Raw genomic sequence first — 21,201 nt, 5'->3', positions numbered from 1 at the left:
AGTAGAGACTGCACATGGTGCGCTCAGAAGTGCACTGAGTGATTAGAAGAGAGGAGCTATCGTGAGCTGGTATTAGATCCATGGAGTCATAGTCAGAGCAGACAGGCCCAGTAGCAATCCACTGTATGATGGAAATGATACATTCAGGCCTGAGGAGGTCTGTAAGACCAAGTGAGTCATACGAGCAGGTGGCTCAGAGCCCCGTGTCAGTAATCTGTCGCAATGACGTCTCTCCTGCACTCAAGCCCACAGCCTCATGGGGGCTTCTCTATGACCGGACAGTGGAGAAAAATCATCCAGGCTTGGTCCACATATGGGGAGGCCCACCTGTAAGTTGGTGTGAGCCAGAAATGGACGGTTGCCACACTGTAGCCCCAAGCAGGGGTGGCCCTAAGAGGTAGTATAGAAGGAAAATCCTCCTAGTGGGCAGAGCTCCAAGCAGTGCTTTCAGCCGTAAGCGTTATGGGGGGTAAGATTTGGCAAAGATAAAGACACACTTCTGAGCAGTGGTGAATCACTGGCTGGCTGGTCAGGGGCCAGAAAGAAGCATCATCAGAAGACAGGAGAGAGGTATGTGGAAGGCATCATCAGAAGACCTATGGAGGTTGGGGGGGGCGTGGTGTGTGAAGATGTTTGTGTCTTGCATCTATGTTCACTAGGAAGCATCCACCTTCAAGGAAGCATGCAACAGCCAAGTAGACAGGATAGGATGATTCCTCTGGACCATGTCAGCCAGCCTCCGTCCTTAGCCACTCCAGTGCTGGGGCAGGGGACCCATAAATGGAGGAGTCATGGCGGCAGGGATGGAGGCCATGCAGAGGCCCAGCAGCAGGGGCTCACACTCACCAAAGCCAACTAGCTACTGCCTCTGTTGATTATCTGATTATCTAACTTGCCACCAGTGGTCTCTAGTGTTGCTCCATCCCTAGAGCTCAAGCAAGTTGGTTATACCATATCCCTTCTAACCTGGAAGGGGAAGTAATTCTTTCTTATAGGAACTTAAACTAGCTCTGGGTGTGGCTTTGTCTTCCCGGCCTACAGGGCCTCTGCCAGCACCAATTCAGAGTGACCGTGTCCCTGATTTCCTGACAAAGCACTCTGCCTTGTGCTGCCTTAGCCTAACGGCCATATTTTATGATGAAGACAGGACAAGGGGCACAGTCCCACAGGATTCACTGGTCCTCTGTCACAGTGAATCACCTGGAAGGCTTAGTGAGGCAACTAGCCTGGGGATGTCCCCTCGCAGGACTGGGTGCTGTCCTGGAAGATATGCAACCTGTATTGACCTAACGGCTGGTATGTGGTACTCTGTCCCCATCAGCTAGAAAACAGAGGTCCAGGAACCAAAGGGTAGAAGGAGGAGTGGCCCCCTCCTACCATCATTTCCCGTGACCTACTTGCAGAAGTTTGGCTTTGTGTTCTTACAACTTTAGGCTACAGTGGAAAGAAGTCCCTGTTTCCAGGGAGGGGCTCTTCCACCAAGGGACACCGGAGAGTTCCCTTGAACCTGAAGGTACACCTGCCGCCTGGTCACTTTTGGATCCCATGCCGGTGGCTCAGAAGGCAAAAATGGATTTGCCATGGTGGCAGGGTATAATCACCTCTGATTTTCATGAAGAGGCAGTGTTGCTGATACTGAGTGGGGCAGAAAGGAGAACGTCCGGAGCTTGGGCGATTCCCTAGGATGCATCTTGTTGCTTCCGTGCTCAGCAGTAACACTGCGTGGGTGACTGACACATCTGTGGCCTAAGAAAGCCAAGGCCACCAAGGGCTCAGAGCCCTCAGGGACAAAGGTCTAGGTCATCCCTTTGGCAAGCAGCTAGACCAGCTGCAGGGCTCGCTAAGGACGAGGGAAATACAGAATGGGCAGTGGCAGTGGGAAATGACAAGTATCAGTTAGATATGCAAATTCAAACTACACTGAGAGATCATTTCTCACCCAGCAGATGAATATAAATCCCACAGTTGGACAACAATTTCTCTTGGGAGGCTTTGAGAGAAAGGCGCACTCACACATTACTGGGGAGGGTGCAAAATGGTATGACCCCTATGCGGGGAACATGGCAACATCTAGCAAAATGACATATGCGTTTACCCATTTCTAGGAAACTATCCCAAATATACGCTGGCAAAAACCTGAATTGACGTTGGCACAAGACTGCTCACTGCAGTAGTATTTGTATTAGCAAAAGACCCAGAGGAATATCATCAAGAGAGCTGCAATTCTTCTTTGTGGCAGCTGTTGGGAAGGAGCTGGAATCCAGACAAAACACTGGGTGATTTACTTGTTCCTAACTAACGTGTACTGAGGGCCTGCTATGTGCTTGGTAGTTTACAGATATCAGTCTGTTCAAACTCTTCAGCACCCCTGCATACTTTCTGGAAACAAATTTGTATCTGTGATCTTTAACACAGAAATTCTAAGAATACACCATGCAAACATGACCAAAAATGGCAACCATTCCTTATGCACAAGGGTGCTTACTGCAGTATTATTTTTCAGAATTATTCATGTGTTTTATCAAATTTATGTAGGCATGTGATTCAAAAAAAAAAAAAAAAAAAAGCAAGCAAAACAGAAGAGCTTATAAAGGTATCAACGGTCTCCAGCTCTGCACCTTTCTGTCCCAGTCTGGTATCTATAGGCAACCCCTTTGAAGCATTTCTGGTTTTATATCTTGAGGTGTAGCTTCTATATCTTTAAATAATGTGTTTGTGTGGCTCTGCATTTACTAAGTTTAGATATTGTGTATTGGCTTCCTGCTACAGATTAAACTAGGACCTTTTCAAGATCAAACACAACATTTTAATTCTCTTCAGAGCCCCAGGACCTGGCCATGGGACTAGCAGGAAAAGAGTATTTTTTTTTTTTAAGATTTTATTTATTTATTTGACAGAGAGAGACACAGCAAGAGAGGGGACACAAGCAGGGGGAGTGGGAGAGGGAGAAGCAGGCTTCCCGCCGTGCAGGGAGCCTGACGTGGGGCTCAATCCCAGGACTCTGGGATCATGACCTGAGCTGAAGGCAGACGCTTAATGACTGAGCCACCCAGGTGCCCCAGGAAGAGAGTATTAAATAAATATTTGTTTAAAAAAAAAAAAAAAGGATAACCTGGGTGGTCAAGGGAGGGAAGGCATTGGAAGTAGAGAGAAAATCATTGGCAAAATGGCCAAGGCCTCTTCTTCCCGATTAACAGGACCCTGATCTAATTCAGGGTGGCTATGTCCCCAGCTCAAATTGCTTACCTCCCACACTCCCTTGTAGCAAGTAGAGACCATGTGACCTGTTCCAGCCAAAGGCACGTAAGTAAAAATTACTTATATAAGTAACTTCTGGGAGCTTCTGGGAAAGGTTTCTAAAGGAACCCTGAGGCAGTTGACATATCCTTGGGTCCTTTTCACCCTTCCTCATTCTTCTTTTCTGCAACAAGGATGTGATTTCTGGAGGCTTAGCAGTCATCTTGCCACCATATTCTAAAGATGGAAGACCAAAGCAATAGAAGGAGCTCAATTTTTTGAAGACATCATTTAATTTTACAGCTTGGACTGCCTATCTCTAGACTTTATGTTACCTGAGACAAATAGTGCTTTTGTTTGTTTAGGATCACATAACTAGTTTTTCTGTGGCTAGCTGCTTCATGTGTTCTTAACAGAGGGACGTGGAAAAAGAACAGCTAAAATCTGATGGTTGTTGATAGTACAAGGAGATTCTAAGAATTTTCTGTAATAAAGAGCTTAAAAGAACTATGAAAATTAAAATATATATATATATTTATATATATAAATACATATAAGTCATGCTTGCAAATACGATTTCCAAAAAGTTTTACAAGACATCTAGGCTTCAGAGATTGTTGCTATGTCTTGTGACAGTATGCCTTAACCTCTAAACTCTGTAATTTTGATTGTTTGTTGATGAGAAAAGTAACTTTTGTTTTTCTGAGTTGCTGTCTAGGCATTTTACAGTATGATAACCCTACTCACACCCAGAGTCTGGACATTTAGATAAGGAGTTAAGTTTAGAATTCCCACCATAAGTTCCCGCTTTACTTTTCCCAGAGCACCTTCTAAAATCATCATATGGAGTTAAGCCCACAAAAAGTGACCTCTGCCTCAGCCACTTACAGGCAATAGGTGCTTGCTACTCTGCTCTCTATCTCCCACTGGCTCCTGACCTGGGACAGAGGACTATCCTCTGTGGGGTGTATTGAAACTGCACCTTCGAGCAAGATCACCATGGGGTTCACTTCCCCAAGGTGGGAGCTTGGATACTGAGGGAGCTGCCTGCTGCTGATCATGTGGGTGCCGTGTGCCATAGTCCGCATATTCTTAATTCAATACACCAGCCCCAGCTTCTTAATACAGTTGTCTTGATAATGTTTTACACTAGTGACGACACTTGAATTCCCTCAGATTTTTTGGAAGGTACAAATACCTGTGAATTATTATTATTATTATTATTTTTGCCAAGATGGGATCATTGGAATGGCACCTTCCTCAATATACATGAGGGAAAATAAAACCACTCTGTAGAATTACTTATTATTTATTTATTTATTTATTTATTTATTTATTTATTTTAAAGATTTTATTTATTTGAGAGAGTGCACATGCCCAGACATGCACGGGCGTACCCACGAGTAGGGGGGACGGGGGAGGGAGAGAGGGGAAGGGAGGCTGCGCCGAGCGCAGAGCCCAACACAGGGCAGGGTCCCACGACCCCAAGACCATGAACTGAGCCGAAACCAGGAGTCAGTTGCCCAACCGACTGAGCCACCCAGACGCCCCCAGAATTACTTATTTAAACAAAGAATTTGAGAGGTTTTTTCCTAAATCTCATTTAAATTGATAAACTGATGTGAAGCTAAGAGCAGAGGTTGGTGACCCCAAGTGGAACTCAAATATGAGCCAACCAAGGGGAAACCAAATTAACCTTCATGTAGTGGACACTTCTTGCCCCCCCTCACACCCCGTCAGTCCAGTTTTGACTCCAGCCATTGCTGCTGCAACCGGATCTGTGTAGGCGTGACCCCACAGCAGTGGGCCTCAGCCGCATCGTGTTTCTCTCACTGTCTGCCCACGGCTTCTCAGAAGACACAGTGAGAAATGCCTGTGCGAGCTCACAGGCACTCATTCATGCATGTGAGCCCTGGATGTGGGACAAATGAACATCCCAAGGGGCAATGCTTGTCTACTAGGGGATGAGAACCCATGGATAAATGCTCCCTAATTCTGAGATGCACCCTGTTCGGTCCTATGAGATCAAACCAATGCATCAGCTCAGCCTTGCACTGTATTTCCTTCCTTCCCTGGGGCTAGCTCCCCAGTTCCTCTAATGACCAACTTGTTCCAGTTTGCTTGGGATTTCCCGGATTTTATCACTGAAAGTCTCACACCTTGCAAACCCCCTCAGTCCCCAGCAAACAGGGATGACTGATCACCCTACCGGTTCCTCACGCCTGCACCATGGCTCTAGCCTTTCCAGGTAAGTCCCTGTCTCAGGCTCTGTTTACGGAGGGAGCCCAGGCAATGATGATCCATTTGGGTCTTGTTGGGGTACGTGTCTCTGAGATCTGTTTCTAAGAAGGACATCAAGTTGCGACTGCCTAAGAACATCTGTAGAGCATTGGGAAGTGAAAAATTGCAGTTTCTGTTTCCTGTTGTTGTGGATTATTGTCTTGTGCCTTTTGCCAGATGTTCATGGGTATGAATCCAGACAATACAGGTAGAGTCTTATTTATGAACCTGCCTGCAGTCAGAGCCGATGGAAGAGCTCTTGTGCTTCTGTCTCCTGGAATGAATGCTTCTAGTTTCTGGGTTAGAATTTTATCTGATTCGAAGCTGGAGTGTTTTCTTTCTGTTCAAATTATGGTCTAGCTAAGTGAATTTTCCCTGGAGGCTCAGAGCTGCAAAACTCTGGCCCAGAGAGGGTTGTTTTCCCCCAGAAACAGGGAACTACCGCCCCCTAGAGGATAAATGTGTGTATGATGGTTCAGGGAGGCTCAGGGTCGCTGTTTTAATGAATGTATGCATGGTTTCTTCTCCTTAGGGAAAAAGATGCTACAGCTTAATCTTTAGGTTACCTAATAATTTTTAAAAGATTATTTATTTAATTATTTATTTATCTGAGGGGGGAGGAGCAGAGAAAAAGGAGAGAGAGAGAATCCCTAGTAGACACCCCACTGAGAGTGGACAGGCAGGGCCTCAGTCCCACCATCGGGAGATCAGGACCCCAGATCACCACCCCAGCCAAAACCAAGAGTCTGACGCTCAACAGGGTGAGCCACCCAGGTGCCCCTAGATTGCCTAATGATTTGAACATTTCTTCGGTTGTTTGAGATTTTCTACCCCATGTTAAAGCCCAGCTGAATTGCATTTGAATTGGTATGAAGTAAAGGATCAGGAGTGGGGAATCCAAGGGATTGGAACCCCAATAGATATTTCAGTTTGCTGGTTTCTGGAGGATTGGTCTGGACACACTATGGGTGACATGAAACGAGTTTGATATCAAAGAGTCTTTTGAATTAATTAGGCCTGCTCTGTAGAAAATATTTTGCAGAAAATACTTCCGTAATGTCTCTCAACCTCAGTGAATTTCTTATTTGTATCGGTTTCAAGAGATCAGTGAGCACTTATATAAATCTCAGGTAAAGGGATTCAGTGTCTCCCAGGGTGAAAAATTAAGAAATCAAGCCATAACTCCAATACTTTAAATGTGCTAGCTTTTTGTGAAAAGCCCTACAGGCTGAGAGAAAAATAAAAGAAAACCTTCCAAATCACAGAACACCATGTTTACAAGAAGACTTGAGCTGTAAATTGCGCTCTGTAATTTATGTTAATACATTTAAATAGATTAAAGAAATTAGTCTTCAAAAGGATGAATCTTTTAATGGTTTTTTTCACTTAGAAAAAAATGACTTCCAGTGGAAAAAAATGAAACTACTCAGTTGAGTATTAAAACCTTTGGGAAAAGGTAAATTTTACATTCTTAGAAGAATAAAACAAAATATGTGTAAATAACCTACAAAATAAACAAATACAAATTTAAGCACTATTGTTGTTTTCAAATCTAAGCCCTTTCTTCAAAATGTTTTTGGATGGGAAACGGGGAAAATCTAACTTTGGTTTAATAGCTTCATGGTCCCTGCTGAGTTATAAAATAAATATGCAGATCAGGCCCAATGATATGCAAATTCACACCAGGCCAAAAATTAGCACTCACAAAGATTTTAAGAGACTCTTCAGTACTAAGACTTCTAATCAAGGTTCAGAGAATTCCGTTACTCTATAAAATAAATATAAGGAAGCCCTTGATCCCCTCTGCCAAGTGGTCTGCGTGCAACCACGGCCCAGGTGCTTCCTCCCAAGGTCTGTGAATTATGGGACTTCCTTTCGCTGTTCTTGCACAAGGCACTACCACCCAGCTTATATTTTCCCGAAGACAAAGAAATGCAGCATAGTCTTCATTTGGAGCCTCCTGTTGGGAAACCCCCAAGCTCCCTCATTTTTCTCTCCAGAGTTCCCATTTTCTAAAGTAATCTGTCCCTCGTGTAATTATCTGGAGAATCTTACCAGCAAATGACAATGGGTACACCGATCACTAACATTGCTCATCAGTGTCTTAGTTTTGGACCCTTCAAGGGTATTTTGCCACTTACTTTATGTTGATGACCCACCTCTTTCCCAAGTCAAGGGAAACAAGCTACTGGCCTGTCTGAGAGTTCCAGATTCACCCCGACAGACTTGTGATGCTTATGATGCTTTGGGTGCTGGGAAATGCCGGGGTTAATCCCCTGGTGGCTGCATGTGGCCACAATTTGAGCTGATAATGGTAGACTGTTCCATGCTAGTGAGCAATCCCAGTTGCCTGTACATCCTGGAGAAGCTCGTAAGTGTCTGGATGAGGGCGGGAGCCCTCCCTCCCCTGATTCAAATAAACTCCTGAGCATTTTCTAACCTGTACACAAAGGGGCTCTGTGGGGGAGAAGTCTTCTACCTTCTGCACACAGACACGTTAGCCAGTGTATCTCCTGCATGTTTCTCATTGTATGACTTTCTAAGGAAATATCTGAAACAATTCAGTTTGAATTCTAGGAGAAAAATGTTGCTTTCTGCTGAATCGGTATCTGGTGTTTGAATTAGCCCAGCTTTCCCTGCAGCATAAGCCAGGGATATGTCTTTCAAGGACAGAAGGACATTCGCTGCCCAGTGCAGGGGTGTGGACCAACTACTGATTCAGTTCCAGCAACTCTTACCCTCACCCTTGGGGAATGTCTTCCGAATGTTGGTTTTGTTTGACCAAGAATCTTGCCAGAATCCTAAATTACGGACTCTTGATCTGTGTGGGTCCCTGAGAATCCTTGTGTTAAGGAGGAAGAACGTGTTCCGGATATGAATGTGCATTTCGTAAAATCCTTCTCAGTTTCAGAATTAATCTTAAACAAGTGTAGCAGAAGCCCTCAGCGCCAAGTGGAGCAGGTGAGGCTTTGGAATCAGCTGCTGTTTGTGATTTGGAATTGGGGGAGGAAAGAGAAAAGAAGAAAGCAACAGCCATCTAATCTTGCCTGTGTACATTCTTTATCAGATGGGGTTCTGTCTTACTCGTCCCCGAGGTATATTGCAACAATGTGCCTTTATCAACGAGGAGTTCTACAGGCAAAGCTCTCAAATAAACAGATATAAAATGGAAAAATAAATAAATGCAAGGAAATTAAATGCTAATGTATATGCCTTTAATATTCTCAGTCAAGGTAAACCCTTTGATAAAATAAATTATGTTGTGAATTTTAGCTAAAAGATGATATAGGTCTTCTTGATTTTACCACAGTAGGAAATGAAAATGCAAATGTAGTATTTTAGTTCCTGCAAGACTTTGAATTTAATTTTTTTAATTTCCCCCCAAAAGTTAAATTAAGTGGAAAGTTCAAATTTCCCAATTATTATTACTTACACTAATATTTAAGAGTATGTAAATGTAAACACAAGTATTCAATGAAATTTAATTCTTTTAAAGAACCAGTATTTTAGGGATAGCTGGCTGGCTCAGGTGGAGGAATGTGCAACTCTTGATCTTAGAGGCATGAGTTCGAGCCCCACGTTTGGTGTAGAGATTACTTAAATAAATAAAACTTAAAAAAAATAAAGAACCGGTATTTTATAAATTGTTTCTTATACTACTGGAACTTATATAATATTTACCCAATATAATGTGAATCTATAGTTTTGTGAATTACTATAATTTTGTGAATTACTCAAATTATGTGAATCTATAGTTTTCACTTAAAAGTGTATGTTTTGTTACCATATTTCCCTTACAAATCCTTATAATCAACATGATTGATTAATGTTAACTTAGCGTATTTTCTAAAACCTGTAAATGATTTTGAATCACAGGTGATAAAATATTAAGTAGATTAATACATTACCATTGTTCATCTGGAGATTTGTAAAGAAATTAAAATCCAGAGACAGAGAAAATAAAGTATATGGTTATATAACCCCCAGGTGGATTTCTAACCTATGGATTATTTTCTATGTATAAATACATTTGGTCTTTGAAATATTCAAATTCAGAGGGAAAATTAATCAATGTATTGTAAACATTGCTTTGTAATATGATTGATAATATTCATTATGATTAAAAAAATAGATATTGTCATTTATGCATATTGTTTAACATGATTATATGTGCTTCTGTGTTTAACCTGAGACACGGGCTTACATTTGAAGGGGATCATGGTATGCCACCCCAAAACATACCACTTTGGCATAGGAATTATTTTGAGCTGAAAGCATTTGAGTTCCTGGAATCCCTTATCTGCCTAAAAGCAGAGCCTCCCAGAACTCAATTGTCATCAATCCCGTCTTGGGAACAACTCTCTATATAATCTTGGAGACTAGAAATTGGCACCATACCCAAAGAGACATTGTCATGAGACTATCATGTCTCTCATCTATTCTCCAAAGTCTCATTTATCTTTCCAAAAAGTCATTTCTTTTCCCGTAAGTGTCCTTTCTCTTTTTCCTCTTCATCTGCTAAGTTAGGTGCATAAGCCCCAAATTCTAACCACCTGTTTGAGTTACTCATTGTTGGGTAACACATTGTGTATATGTGTTGTGTGTGTGTGTGTTACATGCATAAATATGCTCTGTTTTTTTCTCTCATAAATCTGTCTTCTTTTGGTTTAATTCACATGCATCATGAACTGACCATAAGAGGGTAGAGGAAAAGGATTTTTTTTGCCTTGCCTACACATTCAGGTGGCTTATTTAGGAAGTGATCCTAGAAAACAGAAGGGCAGGACCTAGAGGGTAGAAAGGAAAGGAACAAATCCAACATAAGGGTACATAATGGAGTAGACCACTACTGTGGGCAACTGGGCCTTCATCCCGCTGGGGCCTTCTGAGGAGCTTTATGAAATGAGTCTCAGAATCATCTAAGTCGGGGGACAAAAGCGAGACATTTTTATCCTCTGGTTCAGGTCCTCCATTGGTGGAGAGTTGCCCCATGGAATTTTGACTAGCCCACAGTTCTGAGTTGCATGGGTATGAATGCAGAGTGGGTTCTCCCAGGCATTCTGTGCCTCCGCGTCAGAGAACCGAAAGGCAGGAAGGGAGAGGCAGTGCGCCCCTGAGGAGAGGTGTGGCAGCGGGAGCCAGCAAGGAACCGGTCAGTGCAGTTGAGACTGGAAACTGTAAGCGAGGCTGAGAGAATGGGAAGTGGTGCAGAAAAGGTGGTGCACGTAATACACACGTATGCGTATCAAGGCGTATTAAAGTTAATGGTTATAAAAACCCTCATGAATAGTGACTGACTGCTCAGAGAAAAGAATGGTCTGGGGTTATGCAGTCTGCTCTCAACATGAGGTAGAAAAATTTCTTCTCTATTTTCTGCTCAGGTAGCAAACTGGTAGCCTCCCTGCACCTGTTCTCACGATGCTTTTGAGTACTTCGTGACTGTAGACGATAGTGGAAAAAAACCAACAGTCCCTCACTAATACAGGAACCAATATTTCTTACGGTGCGTTTGTTATCTTCTATGGCAATCATAAAATACGGTCCCTCTGATGGATAACAATGGACTGTAGCCATTCCTGTTCTCAGGCACGTTCGTTCTCATTTGTAATCAACTGACATCTTCCAGCTTCTCTTGCAGATGTTGCCTTGCTCTAAGGGTCCATAGTCATCGCCTTCGGAGACAGACCACGGCGTCTTTTTGTCCAGACTGTCTTCAGTGCTCCCTGAACCGTTGATTGGCAGCACCGAGTGTTTTCTCTTTCACTTTGTACGTGTCACCCAAGGTATGGCACTCACAAACACAAAGGGAATTCCGGGAACACTTAGCATGTTTGGAAGGCACCAGTTTTCAGAATCTGTCAACAGTACTGGAAGAACTACATGTGTTTTAAGACTGCAGTGTGGGAAAACCTGTCAAGACGAGGAGAGCGACTCGACCCCCCTTGGGAGGATGATAATACATTTTATTCCAGTTGCTTTTATTCGAGTGAAGTGTTGACCACATGAATAGATTTTAGTAAATTTATGCACTTTTAAAGCAAGCCCAAGCACAAGAATTGATACTGTGTCTGTTGGTGAAAGAGTTCTAAAGGTTTTCTAAAGGGTGTTTTTGTTTTTTTGGTTTTTGGGGGTTTTTTTGGAGGAGGGGAGGGACACAGGGACAGGGAGAGAGAGAATCTTAAGCAGGCTCCACACCCAGTGTGGAGCCCAGCATGGGGCTTGATCTCACCACCCTGAGATCATGACCTGAGCCGAAATTAAGAGTCGGATGTTTAACCCACTGAGCCACCCAGGTGCCCCTCTGAAGGTTTATCTTTAAGCTTGGATTACCCTTGCCTATGAATAGATGCAAAGCCTATTGATTCATGAATGCCTTTAGGGCTCACATTGTCTGGAGTCAGGGAAAGTGGTGAAACTTCAAAATGGGGATTCAAACATAGATAAACTGGTCAGGGTTTAAGCAGAAACTGGACTAGAGTGGCCACATGCCCTTTCCAAAGCTCTTATGAGCATGACATGTACTGCAAGGTGAAAACCAGAACTCTTCACACATGATCCATCATCGGTGGGAGGCATGTACAATTTCTGGTTACTCCCCCAAGGACAGGGCATTTGTGGGCCAGACGATGTTGTGTCGATTATTTTAAAGCACTAATGATGCGTATCTAAGTATCCTCTTCCAAGTGCGACATACCAACTGACCTCCACAGACAGAGTAATGGCAAAGCGGTTGACTGAGATCACATAAGGTTTATCAAAGGAAGATGTCACTGGAACTTCATTGGACAGGACCTTACCGAGCCTTGCTAAGTCCCCAAATGGCTGACGGGTGCTGAGGCTTTCTAGTCTTAGATCCTGTGTTCTCACTGTAAGTAAATGTACCCCACCCATTTAATGATTTCTTGCTATGATCTCTGTTTTTCTCTTCAACACAGGGACCAATGCTTTGCTTGTCACTTGGGATCCGGGGAGGGTAGGACTGCTTCCAGGAAATTCCCCGCGTTCCCAAAAAGAAACCTAGTTTAGAATGAAATTGGGATACAGCAGAGGAAACTCCGAAGCCCTAGCCCTCCTTGTCAATTACAGACCCAACAGGTGGATCCTTCTTTACTATTCCAGCAAGAGCAGGAAATTGTTCCTCCTTTCCCACTGCCGTGCAGCCAATGAGAGTCACAACTCAGCCAATGAAGAGCCGCTATACTTCAAACTCCTAGTCTATACCAGTGGGCTTTTTGTTTATAATAGCCATCCCAACATCCCCTTTCCTCTATAAAAGTTCATGCGTTGTTTGAAAGGGAGGTAGTCCCAAAATAACCTTTGAAGGCAGAATGCTGAAGGAAAAGGCCTATAGGTCCAGCTTGACGGGAAATAGTTTATTAAAGGGACTATTATGGACAGAAGTGTGTCTTGTGCGGTGGCAAGACGTGTAGATCTGTGCAGCCCCATCTCCGGTAAGACCGATTTTATAGCCTTAGAGGTTGGGAAGTACGTGCTAGTAGACCACCCAGGAGGAAATGTTTGAGAATAGCTGTGCCGTAGTTCTATCTCCAGAGCAGATCAAGGACCTTATGCCCTGAGGGCGAACTTAAGGGCGTGGTTGGGTAAAAAGAAAGAATGTGTGTGTGTGGAGGGGCAGGGGGCTGGTGCTGTACTTTAAGCTTCAGGTCACAGTGCGGTCATCGTGGAGGATTTGTCCAAGATGGCGTTAGTCTGGTTCACAGCGTTCCTTTCCTTTGTTCTGCAGACTTTCCTATGGTTTTGCCGTAGCTTGCTTGTCCCTGATTGCAGTTCTCCGCTAGTCCTGAATAAACCCATTTTTGCTCACAAAATAACTGGCATCTTTATTTTTAAGGTTAACACAGAGCAGCAGGCTCCTTTTCTACTCCAACCTTGACCTTAATTGCCTATCTATCTATGTGGAAAACAATGAAATTTGACTTCTTCAACCATACTCCAGAATCAATTTCAGGTGGGTTGGGGATCTGTATGTGACAAAATAACAAGCCTCCTAGAAGATAACGTAGGGAAGGAAGAATTCTTCTCTATCCTTCAGGGTCTTCCAGCTGGACTAAGAATTAAATTTACCTGAGACAGATTAACAGGAAAAAATAAACCGTTTTATTACATGCACACAGAGGCCCTAAAGAAATGACTGAGGCAGGCAGTTTTTATACTTTTTAGACAAAGACACAACACATTTGTGAGGAATTGACAGGATAAAGAAAACAGATGTTTGGAAGCATGAATTAATAAGGAATTCTAAGTGGAATTTGGGCTGAAGTTGTAGATTAGAAAAAAAGTCACACGATTTGCTTCTACAGCTTTCTCGGCTTTAAAGTTCCTATATCTGGTGATAAGGATGTCTTTTTATTTTGTCCAGAGAAGGTGCCTCTCCTATGGGAGATTAGTTCCTGCTTTCAGAGGCACATAGAAGGGTCTGAGTGTCTTTGCACCAGCTGTTTCTTAAGTAACTTTTATTTAAAATAATCACTAGGCGGGGCACCTGGGTGGTTCAGTCAATTATGCATCTGACTCTTGATTTCGGCTCAGGTCATGATCTTGGGGTGGTGAGATCAAGCCCCATGTCTGGCTCCAAGGTCAGTGCGGTCTGCTTGAGATTCTCTCTCTCTCTCTCTCTCTCCCTTTGCCCCTCCCCTTGTGCTCTCTCTCTAAAATAAATCGTAAAAAATAATAATAATAATAATCACTGTGCCAAACTGGTACATTTGAAAAAGTCTTGATCTTCAGGAAGAGAAAATTTTCTTAAACTGGGCACAATAAACACCATCATAAAAGACTGAATAAATTGGACTACATTAAAATGAATGATTTTTTTTCTTTTAGATTTATTTGAGAGACCTGTGCACACAAGCAGGGGAGAAGGGCAGAGGGAGAGGGAGAAGCGGACTCTCCGCTGAGCAGGGAGGACATGGGGCTCCATCCCAGGACCCTGGGATCATGACCTGAACCGAAGGGAGACGCTTAACCAACTGAGCCACCCAGGTGCCCCTCTTTTTCTATTTTAAAAAATACCATTAAGAGCATGGAAAAGTAAGCCACAGCATGGGTAATATTTGCAACACATATAGTCACAAAGGGCTTGCTTTAAGAATACATAAAGAATTAGTTAACATAGCCCCTCCTAACCGTTAACTACCACCACCCCCCTTCTCTGATATGTTCCCTTCCCTTGTTTCTTAGCTCTGTTTTATTCATTAGCCATTTACATAACTAATTTCCAATTATAAAATTGGAAAATAGCAGAACTTAACCTCAAGGGTTATCATGAGGGCCAAATGAGGAAACATGGGCAGTGTTTACTTAGAACAATGAGTGCCTGACTCACAGTAAGCACCCAGTTCATTGTAGCTTATTGTTATTACTACAGTTTACTTGTGTGTGTGTGTGTGTGTGTGTGTGTGTGTGTGTGTGTGTGTGTGTGTGTTGGCATTATTTAAGAATATTTCCCCAATTAGTATTTTCTTCTCCTTCCAGGCACCTTGTAAGGCCCCTTTTGAAGTTAGATGTGGTGTGTGGCTTCACTGGATGTGTGAACTGGAGTGGACGGGCTGGGGTATAGGGTCACAGCCACCCACTTAGCGCGCTCCCTTTTCCTGCCACAGTACCATAACCTGAGAGCATGTTCCGTGATGGGGCCTTAGCGTCCTGCTTCCCTGAGTGACGAGCAGTGCCCCGTTGTGGCCTGAATTAGGTATGAGCAAGAAACAAACTCTTGCCTGTTTTATTTTTTGGTAAGAAAGAACTTCCTGCTGTGGGGTTAAAAAAATATATTCTCCCACATTTTTTGTAATAGTCTTAGAGGTTTATGTTTCACATTTAGGTTGCTAATTTCTTGGGATTGTTTTTGTGTATAGTTCTATGCAGGAATCAAATTCAGTTTTGTTTTGTTTTTCAAAGCCAGTTGTCCCAACACCGTTCACTGAGTCGTCCTTTTCCCCTGACTGTGGCCTCCCCGGACATATCCAGAGTGCCCATGCTTACGTGGGTCTTCTTCTTGACTCGTTCTCTCCCGTGATCTTTTTTGTCTATTATTCTACCATTTTACCGTATGATTTTACTTATTTCTTTGTTATATGTCTCACTAGTGGGTAGACAGAGGGCAGGGTAGTCTTCAGGCATGGAGAATGGGGAATGAAGAGTGAATTGAGTTCTGTGCCTCTTAGCCAAACCCACTCTTGGCGAGTAGAGCGCCAGACTCTGGGCCTAGGCATCCTGGCTGTCTGCACATCAGAACGTGCATGTCCATTTCCTCGGAGATAATCAGAGTGAGAAGCAAGCACTAGATTTGGGAGCTATTATTAAAGTTAATTGACAGGGCGGAGTAACTGCTTGGATTTCTGGTGAGGTAGTGTAGGGAGAGGGGTTTATATAAGACAGCTCTTATATTTCTGGCTCAGTCAATCAGGGCTTCAAGGATATCTGTGAGAAGTATAAGTCACGAACCTTCTGAACTAATGCCTGGAGAGAATTTCTTGAGCAAATAATACAACCTGTAGAATACTGGTCCCAGAAAAGCAAGGTGTGATTATAAATGGTTTATTTCTTTAGATGATAACATTCATCATAATTAAATTGCATTTTTAAGACTTACTGCTGACACTACATAGAAATATTGCTTTTTAATCATAGTGAAGTGTCAAGAGACTAGGGACTTATCTCAGGGGGTAAATTTGAAAACAAAGTGCACACTTTTTTTTTTTTTTAAAGATTTTATTTATTTATTTGACAGAGAAAGACACAGCGAGAGCAGGAACACAAGCAGGGGGAGTGGGAGAGGGAGAAGCAGGCTTTCCCGCGGAGCAGGGAGCCCGATGAGGGGCTCGATCCCAGGGCCCTGAGATCATGACCTGAGCCGAAGGCAGACACTTAACGACTGAGCCACCCAGGTGCCCCGAAAGTGCACACTTTTGCAATCAGAACCAGTAGATGCGTTCGAAGTCTTGGGGGATGTGAGCATTAATGCAGGCCACAGAAATAATCCTGTGTTACCACCCTTCCCAATCCTGATGCTGGCCAGCCAGCCAGTCAGCTCCCTACCCCTTTACCTCCTTCCTACACCCCTCTCTACAGACCCCTTGCAGAACCGGGTGCCAGGCAGGGCAGGGTTCTGTAGCTCAGCAGGGAGGAGCAGCAGGGTGAGGAGGCTAGACGTTAGCAAGATAAATGCAGGGCTTTCTTTCATTCCCGCAGATGGGAGGAGGAGAAGGAAAGGTTTCTCTGTGGGGTTTCTCAAGATAGGGGCCCCTCCCAAACTTTTCAGCCTTCACCCTAGGGTCAAAAAACCAAGAGGGTAGGCACTCAGTGTTCCCTGTCCTTGGCTGGGAGGACTCTTCTTGCCTTTCGGGGATTCCTGAAGTTTCAGGAATGCCAGAGAGCTCAGACTGTGAGGACAGATCCTTTGGTTCTCTAAATTTAAGGTCACCTAAAGTTGGTGACTGGGCTCTCAGGTCTAATGGGACCCTCAGCCCCTCCCATTGCCACTTCCCAGGCTCCTACCCAGGGGCCTTCGTAAGAAAGCCCTTTCCTACCTGGGGCTTGAAGCTCCCTGGCCACCATGGGAGTTTCTCCATGCTTGTCTTCATCCACCCAGGAATATGTTTCTGGGTCTGGAAGTTCATCTTTCACAGCAACGTATACATTCCTTTCTCCACTAACCAGTGTTAACTGGAGTTCTGACTCTTGGTGGGATCTGGCTTCCTCTCCTGGGGTTCTCAGCCTGCCTGCATCTGGATGAATACCCACCACTGGACCCAAGATGGCAGGCTGCAGCTTCCCTCTGCTGGATTGTTTACATGGCTGTCCAGTTTTCATTGGGCTTGATCCAAATTCAAAATCCTTCTGTGTGAAAGCTCAGAGTTTCCTGGTAATCACTCTCTGTGGTCCCATTTCGACCTGAAACATTTCTCTTGTTTCCAACACCCTTTTGGAGCATAATTTGGTTGAAACTTGCTGGATACTTGGTCCCTCTGCAGCACAGATCCACTTCTGGCTGGACCCTGTCATCTCAACTAACCTTACTTCAACAGCGTGTGCTGGAGCCTTGATTCAAGCCAGACATTGACAGATGGAATGGGGAGACAAGGGCTCTGGCATTAAAGAGATCACCAGACTATAAACAAATGATTATCAATGAGATGGTGGGTGTATGGCCAAGATGCATATAAGGTTCTCCAGGGGGGGAAAGATGGTATTTGTTAAGCAACGTCTGTGTGCCCCAGGCAGTAAATTATGAACGTTGCTCCTTAAATTCTCACAGAAATACTACTGAGCTTATTTTACAAATGCAGCATTTGAGACAGAGATTACTCAGGTAACTCGCCCCAAATCACAGAACTGGTGGTGGTTGAGCCTGAATTACCATCAATGTCATCTGACCCCACACCTGGGACATGAAGCATTGTGTGACGTTTAATTTTGCCTGAAAGTATTGAGGAAGGCTTAACATTGGAGGTGATGTTTGAGGGAGGAGGTCTCGAAAGATAATTACTGTACTGAAGGGATAGTGTCTTAGACTGGATGAAGTAAGACATGAAGTCAGAGACTTCGGGCCAGAAGGAACAATGGGTAGAAATGCACAGAACCCTAGAGCCAGAATACCTTGGGAAGGGCTGGGTAGAGGGGAGGCTGCCCCTGGTAGCAAGGCTCTCACAGGGCTGGAGAGGGAAACCCTTCTCTGTGCTCTCTGTTCCTATTTCCAGCCATTATGGATTGGCCATCACTGAGGTTTGTGTCCTCTGGTTTTACCGCCTCTAACCTTCATCACTCAAGGTACCATCCTGTGTACGTGGTCCGCTGTACAGCCCACTCACGCAAAACCTTTCCAATTTTTTATCTTCTCAGCTCCAACGCTATTCACCTACTCTTCAATCTAGCCAACCGCTTCTAGGAAATGTCCTCCAACCAACTCAGCATCTGCAGACTATCCACACTGGAAATCTCAGGGTCCAGCATCTTTTTTTCTGACACCTCAGTCCACCAGCTTTCACTCTCTTCCTGCTATAACCCCTTAGAGAGAACCCCAGTCCCCCAACCTCTCTCAGTTACCACAGCCACCACCTCAGTTCAGGCACCTGGATATTGGCCAGGATTACTGCCGCAGCCACACCATTATGCCTAGAACCACGTCCCCCGACCCCCCTAACCCTTTCCATGGCCACACATTCTGGTATTTTCAATGACTCATGCTCCCTGGTGCTCAGCAGATCTCTGAGCTTTCTGCACAGCAGAGGGGCTAGGAGCTTGGCTAGACTAGAAACTGCCTGAGCTGCTTTCTATTCCAGGATATCAGCCCTGTCTTTTTAGGAACCTCATACTCTTCAGCAGTTGGTTGGAGGCCCTGTGGTTCTCTACCCTGGTGGTTTCTGACGGCAGAGCAGCGCCCCTCTTCTATTTCATGATGGCCTCACCACTCCCACCTGGAACACCATCCCAGACTCACCTGAGCTTCCAGAGAAGCAGCTGAAATTATTGTCATTTATTTACTTACTTATTTTTATTTTGAAAGATTTTTATTTTTAAGGAATCTCTATACCCAACATGGGTCTCGAACTCATAGCCCTGAGATCAAGAGTCACACTCTCTTCTGACTGAGTCAGCCACGCGCCCCTGAAATTATTGTCATTTTAGAAAAATTGTCCAAAGTTAATATTTAATACTATTCTTCTTTTAATGTTGACGTTTTAGAACACCTCATAATCTGGAACCAGCACTTCATCTTCACATGGATAAAAAAACACATTCTTTAATAGAAATTCCTAAGAAGATTCTAATGTCAAAGAAGGAGGCCTCTCCATTAAAATAAGGTGGATGAGTAGCTAGCTATTGGTCGAGAACAAGATGTAAGGTAAATTGCCCAAAATGTAGATTTCTTCTTCCACCGTAATGAAACTTGAAAGTTGGTGCTAGAGCCTCTGTAACTGAACATTTCCCTAGATTGAAAAGCTGAAGAGCTCCTGTCAAATAATAATGACCGCAATGCTTTGAACTGAAAGGTATGTGAATTTGGATGGAATTCTACGGCGCTGCTAAATTCTGTTGCGATGTGCCCAGTGTAGGTCACTAGGGCTGCTTCGGGGAGATCGCTGCATTGCTTAATCTGGTTTTTTGGGGTTTTTTGTTTTTTTCTCTTCCATTTTCCCCTTTGCCCTTTTACTTTGGGTTTTATTTTATTATTTTTTTAAAGATTTTATTTTTAAGTAATCTCTACACCCCACATGGAGCTTGTACTCACAACCCCGAGATCAAGAGTCACGTGCTCTACCGACTGAGCCAGGCAGGTGCCCCTTACTTTTGGTTTTAAAGTTTTTATTTGCTTCTAGTTCTTATAACAGCTGGGGGGACTTTCCATCCATTGCTTCAGTAGAGCCTACATACCAGTCACGAGCCGTGTTGTCAATCATGCCCACGCAGAGCCCATAGCATGGACTTCTTGCTTAAGCATGAAATTTCATGCATTCCTGCCACAGAGCTCATGTATGCAATGCGTATAACAAATCCATAGTAACTTCCCTATGGAGAATTAAATTGTATGGCTTTTATTTAGCTTTATCATTAAAAACTTCTTCCTGGGGTGCCTGGCTGGCTCAGTCGGTTTAGCATCTGCCTTTGACTCACGTCATAATCCCAAGGTCCTGGGATCGAGCCCCATATGGGGCTTCTTCCTCTCCCTCTGCTCCTCCCCTGCTTGTGTTCTCTTGTGCTCTCTCTGTCAAATAAATAAATAAAATCTTTTTAAAAAATGAATAAAATAAAAAATTCTTCCTATTTAGGATCCACAATCTCCAACACACCCCAGTTTATGCCTCCACTCTGGGGATCATCTTGTCCCCATGAGATATGAAGGGAGAGTAGTTGTCTGGAGGATGTGGGCCCAGGACTGGAAAACATTACCTGTACTATTCAGCACCAAGTTGGGATCAGAAGGTGAACTCTTGCGTCTAACACTCATGTTACCTACAAGTTGAACAAGGACTACAAAGAAGCATAAGACCGTGAGAACGGGGAGTCAGCATTAGCTGCGTTGCTGCTGCATCTTTTCTGTGTGAATGACTTCCAGCCTCCACCCTAGGATCCAGAACTCCAGGCTTGAATTGACACCTGCGTCCTGGACAGTTGCAGTCTTAAGGAAGTTCCATGGAAAATTTCTCAAGGGTATGATCATTTGCTTTGTGCAATTGGCCTCATGATTTAGTGCATCTAAAGAAAATCCTCTACCTTTTCTTTTCTGTTTGGAAGATAGAAGCCACATATCTAGCAAGGCAAGTCAAGGAACTGCTTCGCTCTGGTGTTTTCCATTTCTTCCTGCATCAAGCTTGTGTTTAATAACACAGTCTTACTACCATCTTTGAATCTGTGGTCAGATTTTCCACCATGATCGGACACATCTGGGATGAATCTGGAGTACCACAGAGCCCGGGAACGGTGAAGGAGCCCTGTCAGACCAGGACTGAGTATTCATGGTAGGCCTCTTTGTGGTCTTTGAGTTCTCCCTGCTCTCTTTTTCTGAACTACTTTTGTGTCAGAAGACTTTGTCAGTTCGGTTAGTGATCATAAACTGTGCTTTTCCACTTCTGCTATCTTTCCTATGTGACTTGCAAAAGATTGAGTTTTCTGTTTTTTATCTGTAGGCTGGGTTGACCTTTCATAGGCTTTCCCCAGATCAAA

The 21,201-nt window shown here is 43.9% G+C and overlaps 1 long non-coding RNA gene across 1 annotated transcript in view; it reads left to right on the top strand.

The window, feature by feature from the left end:
• The first annotated feature begins 5,077 nt into the window (after positions 1–5,077).
• LOC118552793 (uncharacterized) overlaps positions 5,078–21,201 on the top strand; it is a 28,701-nt gene continuing 12,577 nt past the window's right edge. Inside the window, exons 1-6 of the long non-coding RNA XR_013442454.1 lie at positions 5,078–5,485; positions 11,144–11,300; positions 14,362–14,520; positions 19,222–19,381; positions 19,471–19,529; positions 20,307–20,996. This is a non-coding gene — a long non-coding RNA (uncharacterized LOC118552793). The remainder of the gene's footprint in view (positions 5,486–11,143; positions 11,301–14,361; positions 14,521–19,221; positions 19,382–19,470; positions 19,530–20,306; positions 20,997–21,201) is intronic.

The sequence above is a fragment of the Halichoerus grypus genome, chromosome 11, assembly GCF_964656455.1.
Source record: "Halichoerus grypus chromosome 11, mHalGry1.hap1.1, whole genome shotgun sequence".
In the NCBI taxonomy this organism is placed as follows: Eukaryota; Metazoa; Chordata; class Mammalia; order Carnivora; family Phocidae; genus Halichoerus; species Halichoerus grypus.
This window is presented reverse-complemented; position numbering and strand designations above follow the sequence as displayed.